Source organism: Cebus imitator, unplaced genomic scaffold (genome assembly GCF_001604975.1).
Source record: "Cebus imitator isolate Cc_AM_T3 unplaced genomic scaffold, Cebus_imitator-1.0 Scaffold770, whole genome shotgun sequence".
NCBI classification, from domain to species: Eukaryota; Metazoa; Chordata; class Mammalia; order Primates; family Cebidae; genus Cebus; species Cebus imitator.
In genome coordinates, this window is record NW_016108085.1 from 53,062 (window position 1) to 67,502 (window position 14,441).

Here is a 14,441-nt window from a genome sequence, read left to right on the forward strand (position 1 = left end):
CTATTCTATTTATAAATACAATTCTAAAGGCTTAAGGGAATTTAATCCTTAAGAAATAATGTTGCTCTTAAAACAATTGCCAAAAAATGTTAGATAAAATATGTAAGATTTTAAAAATATATATGTACAATTTTAAAATTTGCTGGCTGAAATTAAATGCCTGAGTAAAAACTGGGTTTTTGAATGTGTGGGTTTAATGAGTGAGATATTAACTCTATAAAGCAGAATAATCTCTGGTTAACCTTTCCTGTACCGAAAACTTTCTTCAAGGACAGCAAAAGTTGCCATGAGGGAGGCCTCCTTTCTGGGGCCAGTCAGAGGAAGCCAGAGTGACCCTAAAGCCAGACCCTAAAGCCCAGAGCACTGTGAGCAAAAAAGTGGAATCAAAGAATAAGTATAACTTAAACAGGGAAAGTCTAGTCAAGATAACACCTGCCTCCCCTAGGGGGTCACAATTTTTACATATTGCTCCAAAGTTGTATTATCTGGGCAATAATTTCAAAATTCATCATGTATCCCATTATTTAATAAACCTGCTCTTCAATTCTTTGTAACGTTGAGCTCTGCTCAGGACAGGGAGGATTTGCTGCTGTGCAGCCTCAGCAGCTGGGCCCTTGCTGGCCGGTCCCTTCCATGGCCCTGCAAGGGGACCAGGCAGTGTGTTCACATAATTATGTGTTGTGTATATTTCACAGACTGTAGGTATATAAACAGCAAGTTTAAAAATTGAATTGCTGAGACCCAGAGGCAACTCAGCTGGTTTCGGGCAGAATAGAACACTGTAATTAAGGCCTGGGCACCATGGCTACACCTGTAATCCAAGCACTTTGGGAGGCGGAAGCAGAAGGATCACGAGCCCAGAAGTTTGAGACCAGACTGGGCAACATCTGGCAAAACCCCATGTCCAAAATCAGAATGAAAAAAACATTAGCCGAGTATGGGAGGTCGAGGCTGCATTGAGCCATGATCGCCACTGCACTGCAGACTGAGCGACACAGAAAGACCCTGCCAAAAAAAAAAAAAAAAAAAAAAAAAAAAAAAGGCTGAACTCTGGAGCCCAAAAGTGCAAATCCCTCCTCTGCCATTTTCTAACCGTTGTGATTCTAGGCAAGTTGTTCCATCTCTCTGCCTCTGTTGCCTTATCCTTACACTGGGCACGCCTGTGTGACTGCTGCCCTGATGGAGCTGATGGGAACTCATTTACATCAGGGCTTGGCCCAGGGGCTGCTGCACAAAGCCATGGTAGCTCTGAGCACTGTTGTCACCACTTCCAGCGGAAATCAGAGGGTGTGGGCTCTCTACTCCGATCAACTCAGGCTGCCGTAACCAAATACCACCGACTGGGTGGCTGAAAAAACAGCCATTTATGTCTCCCAGTTCTGCGGGCTGGAAGCCTGGATGCTGGGTGGGAAGGCAGCTGGGGCAGCTAATGCAGAGAGAGGAGAGACAGGAGGCCCTCCCAGGGGTAATGAATGCTGTGATCATCCTTTAGGAGTCACTCATATGGGGTGGGCTCAGGATAGGAAAGGCTCCCTTAACCCCTCAACCACCCCACGGGGAGGTACCACCAGGATGCCTGCTTCACATATGAGTGTGAAAGAACTTGTCACAGTCACCAGATGGTAGAAGGGGTCTGGAGTTCATGCCATGTGACCCAGCACCCAGTAGGCCTCATGGAGCTCACTGAGGGCCATTTCTCAGGCTCCTGTGGTCCTTGCCCCCTAAACACCACTCCCTCCACCTGGAGGAGGCCGTTAGAACAGGCTTCCCTTCCAATGCTGCCCGAGCCTACAAGCTGGAGGAGTAGGGGCCTCAGCTTTCCCTCCTCCCACTCCATCAGTCCTACCTTGGGCTCCCTGGGCTCTAGGCCTGGCAGTCTGCTGTGGACAGAAGTCTAGAGTTCCCTGGTGACCAGCAGCCCAGCCCAGCGCAGGCTGGTGGTGACCTGCCCGGCTCCGGCTGCAGAGTGATGAAAGCCCAGATTACATTCCAGGGTCTCTCAACTGGCCATAAAGCCTACAGTCTGTTGGCAGCCCCACCCCGTGCACACTGCCTCCGGCTCCAGTACCTGGGAGTCATCAGGGTGAGAGGCCCTCTGTGCCTTGGGCTCTGTGGTGGGCAACAAAGCGATGCAATCATCTGTGACTTTCTCTAAGACCTCAGTCTTGACTCAATGCTGCCATCATTAGTGTCATCCTCTTCTTTGTCTCCCATTTGTGGAGGGAGATTTTTAAAGAGGGTGAGAGTCTGACCCAGAGGCAGGTCATGAAGAGGTGCTGGCATCAGTAGTCAAGGGCTGCCCTGTGCCAGGTATCAGACACTGCCTTCTCAACTCTTGTGATCCTCATTAACAGATGAGGGGACTGAGGCTCATGGAAGAAGTAAGAGCCTGCCACCGAGGCAACTGTTCAAAGCATTCGATACACGGATGATGGCCAGAAGGAAGAGCAGGCTTTGCATTCCAGAAGGAACCTGGGTTCAAATCACACTCCACCATTTTCTTGCTGTGTGGGCTTAGGAAAGTCACTTAGTCTCTCTGAGCATCACTTCATTTGTTTATAATGAAGGTTGTAAGGTTTAGAGATCACAAGTAAAAAACCTTTGCCAGTTAATATGTGTTCAATAAGTGGCCACGCCATTCCTCTAATTCTCAGAAGGGCAGGTGGGGTTTAGAGGACAGAAGTGGCCAACCACCAACCAGAAACCTGGCAAAGAGTTCCTTGTACCAGCGACCTTGTGTGTAAGTCATTGGTTACAAGGAAGAGTCCCCAAGCCCAACAAGCACACAGGTAATTTACTGTTCGCCATGAGATAGGCTACCATCCTTTAGAGGGCTCCTCTACCTCCAGGTGCGGACCCAAGTCATGAGTACCAGCACTTTGTTCTCTTGGTCATCAATCAGCACTTAGAAGGGTCTTCAGATCATCAGTGACAACAACAGAGGGGACGCTCTGCTCTTCTAAAGCTTCATCATATTTGGCTGACCAGTGTGGGTCACTGATTCTGACTTCCCCTGCTGCCAGAGTGGCCAAAGACTCACCTCAGCCCTACTGGTCTGCAGTCCCCTCAAGGGGGACATCTCTCCTGAGAGGCCCACACTCTGGTTCCGGGACTGACCAGCCCCTACATGGACTCCTCCTCCTGTTACCCTCCAATAAGACATTGGGGCTTGTTATATTTTTTTGTACAGAATGCACATCAGGCATTCTGTACATGCCTGTAATCGCAACATTTGGGAGGAGGAGGTGAGAGGATTGCTTGAAACCAGGAGTTCAAGACCAGCTTGGGCAACATAATGAAACTCTGTCTTTGCAAAAAAATAAAAATAAAATTATCCAGCCATGTTAGCATGCACCAGCAGTTTTAGCTATTTGACAGGCTAAGAAGAAAAAATCACTTAGACCCAGGAGTTTGAGATTTCGGTGAGCCACGATTGTGCCATTGCACTCCAGCCTGGGCAACACAGCAAGACTCTGTCTCAAAAAAAAAAAAAAGGATGCACACCAGATATCATCAGACCTGCACAGAGACATGCACAGACGCAGAAGGAACCCACATCTGCTCTGTGTTCCTCAGCACTGCGGAGCTAGGGCCACGATATACACGCTATCATGCAGTATGAGCACAGGACCAGGCTACTTCCAAGTGGCAGGAACAGAATCCCAACCCAGAGAAGCCTAAAACAATAAGGAACTGAGTGCCACATCCCACGTGATGGAAAGGCTGGACGGGCAGCACCTCCAGGCTGAGTAATTCAGCAGCTCCACCCTAGTCAGGGCCCCCCTTGGCCTCTTTGTCATTTCTGCGGTTTTTCAGTCATCTTCTCACAGAGGCTGCAGCAGCTCCAAGCATCATGTCTTTACACAATAAGGCCCAAGAACATAAAAAAGCCACATCCCTGAAGCAGCCCTCTGTGGTGTAAGGCCTAAAACTAGTATTATTAATGACATTATGTGCTGCCTTGACATCTGGTAAAACCGGGAGGGCCTTGAATGTCCTGACCACAAGCTCCCCTCTGTAAGCCTCTACCCTCCTTCTCAAAGGGGGCTGGGCACCGTTCCTGCTTGTCCCTGCCTTTCCATTCCCTGCCACCCCACAGAATTATTCAAACAAGCCAGTCACATCATCAAACGGGAACTAGGGTCACCCCATCCCCTTAGTACTGCAAAGCCTGCCTCCCCAGCCCCTGCTGGTTTCCTCTGTTCCCACAGCAGCACCCATGGGCCCTGTGTCCTCCTCTCCCAGACTGTTGTCCTTGTCATCTGTCCAGTGTGTCGAGGTCATGTGTTAGCCCATCCCCATAACCCTGGGGTGAGAATCCCTTCCTTACCAGCAGGGTGAGTGGGAGCCATTGAAAACACCCTGACCCACAGCAGAGCTCTCTCCCTAGGCCAGAAGCTCCCCGAGGAAGGGACATTGTTCTATCCCATGCAAATTCCCTGTTCACACAATAGTGCCTAGAAAAAATGCTTTTTTCTGCCTGTGCTTGATGCAAGTAGAGTAAATGTGTGGGTGGAAACCAAACAAATCAACTCTATCTTTGCCCGGGCTGTGTCGCATGCCTACACCCTAGCTAACAACCAGCAGGGAGACTGGAATCACCAGGACTGGCCTCGACCTGGGCGCTCCTCTTCTGGTGTGCAGGGGTGGGCAGGTCCTGGGTGCTGAGGTATGGCTTCTTCAGGCCTGGAAGAGGCCTCTGCCACCTGAACCAGTTGTAATAACATTATATATATATATATATATATATACACACACACTGTCTTGACCCAGTTTTGCAGCCCTGGTTAGAGGTCAGTTAGTTTAATTTCCTGAGCAGTTAAGTCTACAGTCCAACCACCTCCCTTAGGGGGCTGTCACTATGACAGTCTCTCCAGACCACCATACACCCGCCCTAACTGCCTGGGGTGAAGTTCCCGACAACCAGGGATGCCTTTCAGCCTCCTGAGCTTGCAAACTTGTGTCAGTGAATCAATTCCCAGGGAGCCCATAAAGCCACCCCACTTGCCATGCATGAGGTGTCCTGACAGCCCCGGCCTGCTGGTCCACCATCCCCCAGTGATTCCCCTGTGTGGCCCTGCCTCGCAGCTGGCTCTCTTTCGGAGTTGTCAGTAACAAAAAGCTCCGCCTTTCATCTCTTCCTGTGTTTGTCTTGTGTCCACTGTCAAAAGAACATTGAAATATTACAAAACAATCGGCATTGTGAGCAGAATGGCATGGCTGTGGCGCTGGCTCTTGGACAGCTTTGTCAGGGACTGCCCTTGGCTTGCCATTTTCTCCCAGGCCACCTCAAGAGGGCTTGGGGCAGAGCTCGAGCCTGCACTTCAGCCAAGCTGCCTGCTACTGAATCTGCCAGGGATTGCCAAGTCTCTCCCCACCCAAATGTCCTCAGCATGGGACGATTCAAAGTGAACAGAGCTAACTGTCCAAACTCCAGGACTAGACACCAGCCCAGGGGGCCCACGTTAGAGTGAGGGGGAGTGATGAGAACCAGAGCAGCTCTTTTCTTCCTGTGGCGGGGGCGGGGGAGCGGGGAGCGTTCCTATGTATATGGTGGAGGCCCGTCCTAGGGCTCATTACTTCTACAACATCAGTGTTCACAATTAGTTGGGCAGAATCCTGGCTTTTCTGTGTCTTTCAAGCAACTCCTGCGAAAGAAGGTGTTGTGGGGCTCCCCCATTCCCTCACCCCCAGTACAGAAGTGAAACCCAGGCCTCGATGCTGATGCTGCTCAGGTGGGAGCTGCCGCCTACAGGTCTCCTTTGTGCTGCACACCTTGCTGCTTCACATCCTCCCAACCCCGCTACCACTCCCATTAGTGCACTTGGAGACCCCTTCCCTGCAGATGCTTTGGCAGCCTCCAGCCTCCTGGAGTCTCTGGACCACCTATGCAGCTGTGAGTTGCCCATGGGCTTCTGTTGAAAAACAAAAATAAAAAACTGCCCTCCTTGGCTCCATGCTGTACACCTTAGAGAAAACATTGCTGGCCGCATACTGGGCTCTCCCGAAAATAAAGGCTTTCAGAGCCCCTAAGCCGGTGGGCCTCCATACAGCTGCCCATTAGCTCCATACAGCTGACCATGCCAGCTGCACCCCACAAGCTTGGCACAGAGACTGAGGCCTCCCTGATGTTAGATGGAGCCAAGCCTGCACCTGCTGGTCTATTTCACCTGCATGAAGGGTGGTTTCCCACGTCCTCAGTTCCTTGTGAGGTCACCCTCCCCCAGACCCCTTGGCTATCTGGAAGCCTCTTAGATCAACTGAGTGAGGCCATCTCTAGACACGAGCTCTTCAGCCAGGGCTTGCAAGGTTTTCGGCAGCCACTCACCAGACTTGCTTCTGCTTTCCCATGCAGAAAGGGCATGGTGAAATGGAAGTGATAGATCAATGCAGGAACAAAGCCATCAACAAAAGAAAGCAGTAAATCTCTCTAAGGCTGTATTTGTCAATAAGAGTGCAGGAGCAGCTGAAAACTGTGAGAAACTCATGGCAACAACGCTTGTGATATTGAGGGCTTCCTCAAAATTGCAGAAACTGTAATCATGCATGTGTGTGCACACTCGTGTATGTGCGTGTGTGCAGGCCCAGAAGCTAGACAACTGCTTCTCAGACAGATTTCTTAGGGAAATACTGAGTTGGGGCCTCAGAAAACTCTGGTACCAAACTTCTCATTTATGAATATCAAACTTAGCCAAGTTCGGAAAGTCCCTGAGGACTCTCTCCATTCATGCAAAAGTTATTCAGAAAGTCCAGGAAGCCACTGACCTTTGTCTGTTAAGAACCACCACCAGGGCCAGGTGCGGTGGCTCACACCTGTAATCCCAGCACTTTGGGAGACTGAGTCAGGTGGATCACTTGAAGTCAGGAGTTCAAGACAGCCTGGCCAACTGTGAAACCCTGTCTCTATTAAAAATACAAAAGTTAGCCAGGAGTCGTGGCGGGTGCCTCTAATCCCAGCTACTAAGGCTGAGGCAGGAGAATCGCTTGAACCTGGGAGGTAGAGGTTGCAGTGAGCCGTGATCGTGCCACTGCACTTCAGCCTGGGTGACAGAGGAAGACCGTCTCAAAAAAAACAAATTCCAACAAAAGCTGCTACCTGGGGGTCAGGGGAGAGGGGATGGAGAGGTGTGGGTAAATGTATTCATCTTACAAACTTTCAGTTATAAGATGAATACATTCTGGGTATCTAATGTACAGCACGGTAACCATAGTTAATTACACTGCATTGTGTGCTTGAAATCTGTAAGAAAGTAGGTATTAAGTTCTCATGGGGGGGGCAGGGGAACGTAACTGTATTATGTGGCTGATCGGTGTGTCAATTAGTTTGGTTGTGGTCATCATTTCACAATGACCAATATATCAAATTGTCACATTGTACACCTTAAATATTTACAATTTCTATTTGTCAATTATACCCCAATAAGGCTGGAGAACAAAAGAAATTTGGAGGCTGATGTGTCAATGTGGGGATGGTTTCACAATGTATGCATACGTCACAAGTAATACACTTTAAATTGTGTAGTGTATTACACATCAATTATATCTCACTGAAGTGGTGAAGAAAAAAAGAGAAAAAAGAACAACTGCCATCAAGAAAGATTCAGGGAGCACCTGTTAAATGAGTTGTTGGTTTATCATGAGTGGTCTGACAGCCCCCTAGGGGGTCCTCATCATATGTGAGCCAATCTCTTTATTCAACTATGTGACCGTACTGCTCACCCCTCCTTCCCCAACACAGAAAGAGCAGGAAGAACCGAGTCCCCACGTTAGTGCAGTGGGTCCCGATGCATGGGAAGGACTTCTGTGAACCACATTCGCTTCCCAGCAGTGAACTGGAACCTCTGGGCTTGAAGCTGTCACTCAGGACCCCTGATCCAGGCCTGACCCCAAGCAGAGCCTGCCAGTGATGAGACTGCCCTGTCATATTTCTGAGCTGGGCGGGCCCTAGCCCTCCCTTGCAGGCCCGAGAGGCCACTGGAGGTGAAACCTCCAGAGTCAGCTCAGCAGGTGACTAAGGCCCCATGATGAGGCCCCAGAAATGTGGCATCCAAGGTCTCCTGCTCAGCCAGCCGACTCTGTAAACACAGGAGTTCCTGGCCAGGCAGAAGGAAGCGACCTGCACAGGTGAGCAGGCTAGAGCCAAGGCATGCATTCCTTTAGTGGGTTTTCAGTTGCAGCTGACAGGGCCCCGTATCAGCTGCTCCACATACGCCATGACACAGTGCACCTGATGGTCCAGTGAACTGTGGAGGGAGCAAGCCCATAAGGGCTGGGTTCCCGGGAAGGCTGGGCTTCCACTGGAGCTGAGAGACTTTACTGGTTGATGACAACTCCGGGAGCTTTTTGAATTTGCTTTCCTTCCCTAGCACTGAAAGGCCACTGTGACCCTTTATAAGAGCTCATAGTGAGGCATGGTGACACTCACACTGTGTCAGCCTTGGGTTTCGCCGGAAGCTCAGCTGTCAGCTGTGAGGTTGGCTCACGTGGCCGTCCCATCTTCTGCTGTATAGGAATTCACAGTGCAGTGGCTCTGGCAGTGACCAGAACAGGAACTGCCACTTGCTGGAACAGTAGGTACAAAAATAGCCTTAGGCTTGGGAGGTGACAGCCTGGAGAAAAGGTGGGGACGCAGGTATGTGTGTGAGAACCAGAATGTTCCCTAATAGAAACTACATTCAAATAGGGAAGAAAACTTTTCTCCTGAGAGTGAAGCTATGAGACAGGACATGGCATGCACAGGATGGCGAAGAATCCTGGCGGAACCAAGGGAGCCTCCATTTATGTCAACACCAGCTGCCATGTCCTGGGCACTACCTCATGCCAGGCACTGCCAAGGGCACTCACACACATTATCTCATTTAATCCATGGATAGCCCTGGAAGAGAGAGATTACCATCACCATTGTGTAGGCAAGAAAACAGAGGTACCGAGAAGTCAAGTAATTTGAAGTTGCACAGCAAGGAAATAGCAGAAGGGAGATTTTGTTTGTTTGTCTGTCTGTCTGTTTGTCTGTTTGTCTCTTTGTTTGTTTTTGAGACAGAGTCTCACTCAGTAGCCCAGGCTGGAGTTCAGTGCCATGATCTTGGCTCACTACAGTCTCCACCAAGGCATGCATTCTTTTAGTGGGTTCTCAGTTGCAAATTCTACATCCTTTGTTCACTGTTTAAGGAAAAAGTGACATCTCCTGCCTTCAGCCCAGCTCTTCTTCACCCCAGTACCACCCTACCATCCTCAAAGGGAGTCATTGCGAGGAGTGCAGTTTCTGCCCATCCAGGTGTACATTTGCCTCTGTTATCTGCAGACACAAAAAATGGATTACACCTTAAGTACAGCTCTGCCACTTCCTCTTTTACCCCAAAAAGGACGCTGTCCCAGTATCCTCCTGTTTCAGCACATGGACGTCTACTGTCCCTCTTCCACCCCGGCAGGGTGTCATCCACAGCCTGAACACAGGCCCCCTATTCCAAGCGAAATGGACACTTTGTGAGAAGGGACTGTCCTTTCCCACATAAAAAGCAAGTGATCGGGCCTGGAGCCAGTGGGGGGAGACTGTCATGTCTCAGAGGAGCGGGTAGTGCCAAGATTCTGACCTCTCTGATTTTTTAAGGGGTTTGCTGGAGGTGATGGATCTGAGAGGTGATGGGGTCTGGCAAGTAGTGATGGTTTGGGAAGATAGTGGGGTCTGGAAGGACATGGGTCTGGGGGGTTCGGAGTCTGAGAGGTGAGGCAGAAGGGATGGGTCTGAATCCTCCCGGTGATGCAATGACTAGTCCTGCACAGTCCGGACCGCTTCACAAACAAGCCAAGCTGGTCGAATGCAGGCAGCCCTTCCCTCTGTGGCTATGGCTGCCCTCTGGTTTCCTATATGCCTTTGAGGTGCACCTCTGTGGGTGCCTCCTCATCTGTCATCCAGGTGATCCAGGTGGGGCGGTAGCAAGTCCCCTCCCTTCTTTCCAAGGCTTGGCTGCTCTGACACATAGACCAAGGCCTAGGGCAGCCAAGAGTTTTCCTTCCTCTTCATTTAGGCCCTACAGCTGGAAAAGCAGGTCTGTTACCACAACAGGAACGAATGCACCCAAAGGACACACTTTGTGTCATGAGCAGCAAGTTTAGGAAACCAACAGGACAGGCCCTGTGGGGTCTGAGAGTTCCCCAGCTTTCTAGATGCCTGCCTGCAAGCTCGTTTCTCTCCCCTTTCTCCCTGTCCTTCAATAAGCACTCGTGGTCCCGCCTATGGGCCAGGCACTGCGCTAAGCACTGGGCACTGAGACATGAAGTAGCAAGTTCCCACCACCCTCCATGCAAACAAGCCATTCTTTTGCAGCAAGTTTTTACATTCTGCTTCATTGAGGTTTTATGGTTTTGTTGTGTTTCCTGATTTCACGCTATGCCTGACCTCCAAGGCCGCTGGGCCAACTCAGAGACATCTGGGCTGGTCTCTGCCCTGTTTCTTCTGGCTCTGTTCCAAGTGCTTGGCCCTGGCCAAGCATTCAAGAGCAGCCAAGCCTCACTGGACCCTGCTTTCTTCCCCCAGAGGAGAACCCACATTGTCCTTGTCAAAGGTCTCGATGGCAACACCCTGGAGCGCTTGCACCTGCACCTCTCAGGCTTCCACATGCGCCTCCCCATCCAGCCTGGCTGCCTGTGCTTGCACAGCCTGGGTGTGACACTGGGGGAGTGTGTTTGAGGCTGAATGAATGGACAAGTCACCAGCTGGAAAGAGAAGCTCGGAGAGGGAATGAGTTCATCTCTCCATGAGTTCTAAAAAATCACGTGCAGAAATGAAAATAGTTGCCTTGATTTGGAAGAATCGTGGGCATTAGGGCAATGCTGTTTTTCTCTGTTTTCTAAGTAACGGTGTGTTTTTTCCAACAGAAAATAGGAATGATAAGAAGAACCATATCTAGCAGGAGAGCCCCACTGCCACAGTCTCTCTCCTTGACTGTAGGGCCAGGTGGCTTCTCTAGAAGATGGGTTCCTGGCCATCCATGAGGGAGTGACCTCACTGCAAGATGGGGGGTGCCTTTGGAGGAAGCCCCAGGTGGAAGTATAAGTTTGAGCAGGAAAAGACTGAGGCCAAGTTCATTGCAGGATGCATCTGCTAAATTCTGTTATTTACTTAACAGCCACTCCAGAGTTTAAGAAGGCAGGCAGCGGCCATCTGAGGGGTGTCATAAGTGAAACCTGAAGGAAGATGCTTTGCACTGGAGCAAACCAGCCTAGCCCCAAACATGCTGAGACTGCATTCCAAAGACCCACTGGCCCAGCCCTGTGGGTCTGATATTTCGGGCAAGTTGGGCCAAATTCCTGGTGCAACTTGCTGGGCAGGTTGTGAGCTCTCATGTGGAGGTACAGGGTCCAGTCCCTCTCCGGGGCAGAGAAGATGGGCTCCAAACAGGGAAGAAGAGGGATCTTACTTTCGGGGCTGAACAGAGGGAACTGACTAAATTCAAGGTGTACAGCACACCCTTTGCATTTTGCCTGAGCCCAGCCTGTGCCTGGCCTTTCTAGGTCTGCGCAGGAGTCACCATCTCACACGTCACAGGTCTCCCTGGCCCCAGGACTCATCTGCACTGTCCCCTTGGTCTGGCACCCATCCTCCCTCTTCCTGCACATCCACATTCCATGCAGCTTCACAGGCCTTCCTCAAGCTCCCCTGTAGCACTAGTTCTGTCCTCCTCCCCTTCCAGAACCTGCCCCCATGCCTGTTCCTTCTGCCCTGGACGCCTGTGGCTTCTGTCTCCTCCCTGCCCTATTGCCTTCCTCAGACTGTTACTGTTGCTCTCTCTATGTCCACTGGAGGCCCGCAGCGCTCCTCCAGGAAACGACAAGGGACCTGATGTGTGCTGTTCCTGTGTCGGGAAGGCTCTCCCCCTTCACCTGGCAACCGCTGCCCACCAGACCAAAGGACACTTCCTCCCACAAGCTTCCTTATAGGTCAGCCTGGGCTGATGTTGTACCTGGGCTCCCTGCAGTGTGCTGTGCTTGATTGAAGTCTGCCTCCCGCGCCTCATGACAAGATTCAAAGAAGCAGGATTCCCTCCTCCATAGTGTCCCCATCACCCAGTGCTTACCGAAATTGGGCTGGTGGCAAGAGAATCTATTGAGTTTACTGTTACATCTTCAGGGTGAGCACAGAGGTGCCACCCAAGAGATGCTCAGAAATGGGGCCGCACTGTGCAGCCTGCCCCCACACCAACTTTGTTCTTGAACAATTGGTCCATGTGCCACCTGCTATGATCTGAATGTCTGTGTCCCCTCCCCAAATTCCTATGTTGAAATCCTAACCCCCAAGATGATGGTATCAGGGCTGAGGCCTTTGGGAGGTGATTAGATCGTAAGGTGGCGCCCTCGTGAATGGTATCAGTGTCCTTGTAAAGAGCAGGGACTCTGACTTTCCTACTCAGACACCCTCCATCCTCCATCCTCATCCACAAGACACCCAGATAATGCCAGCCTGTTTTGTGCTAGAATCTCGTGAGGACTCTGTCGAACAGTGGCAGAGTGCCACATCTCCCTGGTTCTAGAAAACATGATCCTACAGGAGGATGGGGGAAAAGAGCACATGCGGATCATTGTCCCTGAAGGCAGCAGGCATACAAGCCCATGCCCATCAGAGGACAGTGCTCTGGTGAGCAGCCACCACTTCTGATTTTCCAGTCTGTGGATTTTGTGCAGTAGACACAGAGCCTGCCTGCTGGAATCAAGAGGCCTGGTCACCCGCCATGTGGCCTGAGCACATTACCTCCCACTCCCAGCCTGTACGATGCTGCCAGCAGGGCTCTGTGGGATTAAATGAGGCCATGCAGGCAAAGTGCCTGTGGCGTTGCTGGGACTTAGCAGGCCCTCAGTAACGGGTTCCACTCCCACGCTGAGGCCAAGGCAGCTGCGGCTGCCCTTCCACCATCCACCAGCAGGTGCTCTCACTGCTTCACACCATCTGTGGAACCCAGTGCTGTGCATGACTGTCTGTGAGACAGGTAAGATCCCTAGGGGTAAGTGCAGGGTCAGGGTAGCTCTCTGAACTCATGTCTGCCCCCAGCCTCGCCATCCATAAATGGGGATGACAACCCCCACTTCCTTGTGTTCCCAGAGGAAGAAGGTCCCGAGCCCTGTACACCAGGGCAGGTGCCCAGGGCCATGCCTGAGATGACTATGAAGACTGGATTTGGGAGGCTGCTGATGACTGCACGGAGCTGGCATTTGACTTGCAATTGCCTATCTTGAGCAGGGTTTTCATCGAGGACTTGAAGCTTTAGAGGTGCAGCGTCACTCAGGTTCAAGGTACTCAGCAGCTCTGTGCCCTTGGGCAGTTTCCTAACACCTCTGAGCCTCTGTGAATTCATCAGTAAAACAGGAGTCATCTTACCTACCTCAAAAACCAATGCACCTGCTGTTACGGATGGCAACGCCTGCCCCGTGACTCTCACTGAACACGTCCCTCTCCCCACAATCTCCTCCCTCCCCCTGAACACACACAAGCTGGAGGTAACCCCTTCCTTCCCCAGGCTGGCTCTGCATTTGTGACTTTCCAATTCCTACTTTGTGGAAACCCACCCTAGGCCACATTATTAATTTGACAGAAGCCCCAGAGCCACCCTCTCATTCACACCCTCTGGGAAGACTGAGGATGCTCACTGAGTTTTTATTGGCTGAAGTTATTCTTTTATGTCCTGCTGGAACAAAATATGGTCCTGGGCTTCTGGTAAGTATAAACCACCTCATTTATCAGCAGGTGGCCCAGAACACCTGGGGAAGCTGTGCTGGAAAATGAAGACAGGCCCATCTCTACTTACCAATGTCACTGTCTTACCAGTGCCTCTCTCCTCACCAATACTTCTATCTCATCAATGCCTCTCTCTCACCAATGCCCTCTCTCTCGCCAGTGCCTCTCTCTCTCTCTCACCAATGCCTCTCTCTTACCAACGTCTTTCTATCACCAGTGCCTCTCTGCCAACCAGTGCTTTTTACATCCAAACAAACAAGGTGCTTACACTTCCTACACTGGTGGTCAGGCACAGATAAGGCTGGAGCCATCCAGCATTGGCTAAGGTTTAATGAGCACTCACCAGAGACTGGGTCCTGCTTGGGTGCTAAGGATATGCTAGGGTAGGGAAGGAGAGTGGCAGATGGGGGTGTAGAGGATGCCTTTCTGAGGATTGAGTCCAGTCAGGAAGATGAACCTCTAGTGGAGAACTCCAGGTGGGAGCAGGAGGTCACAGAGATAGGGACAAACCCCTTGACCCTGGCTGGGTTGCCTTCCTCATCCTCTGAAGCCTCTTTCAGAGACTGCTGCCCCTCTGCCTTATCAAAGGAGGGCTGGGACAGCCAAGCTCCACTGAGGTGCCCCAGGGAGTTAGCCCTTTCCCCAGAGGCTCAGGCTCAGTAGGAAAGGGTTAACAACAAAGGCTTGAAAGAAGCAGCAAAACACCAAACCAAAC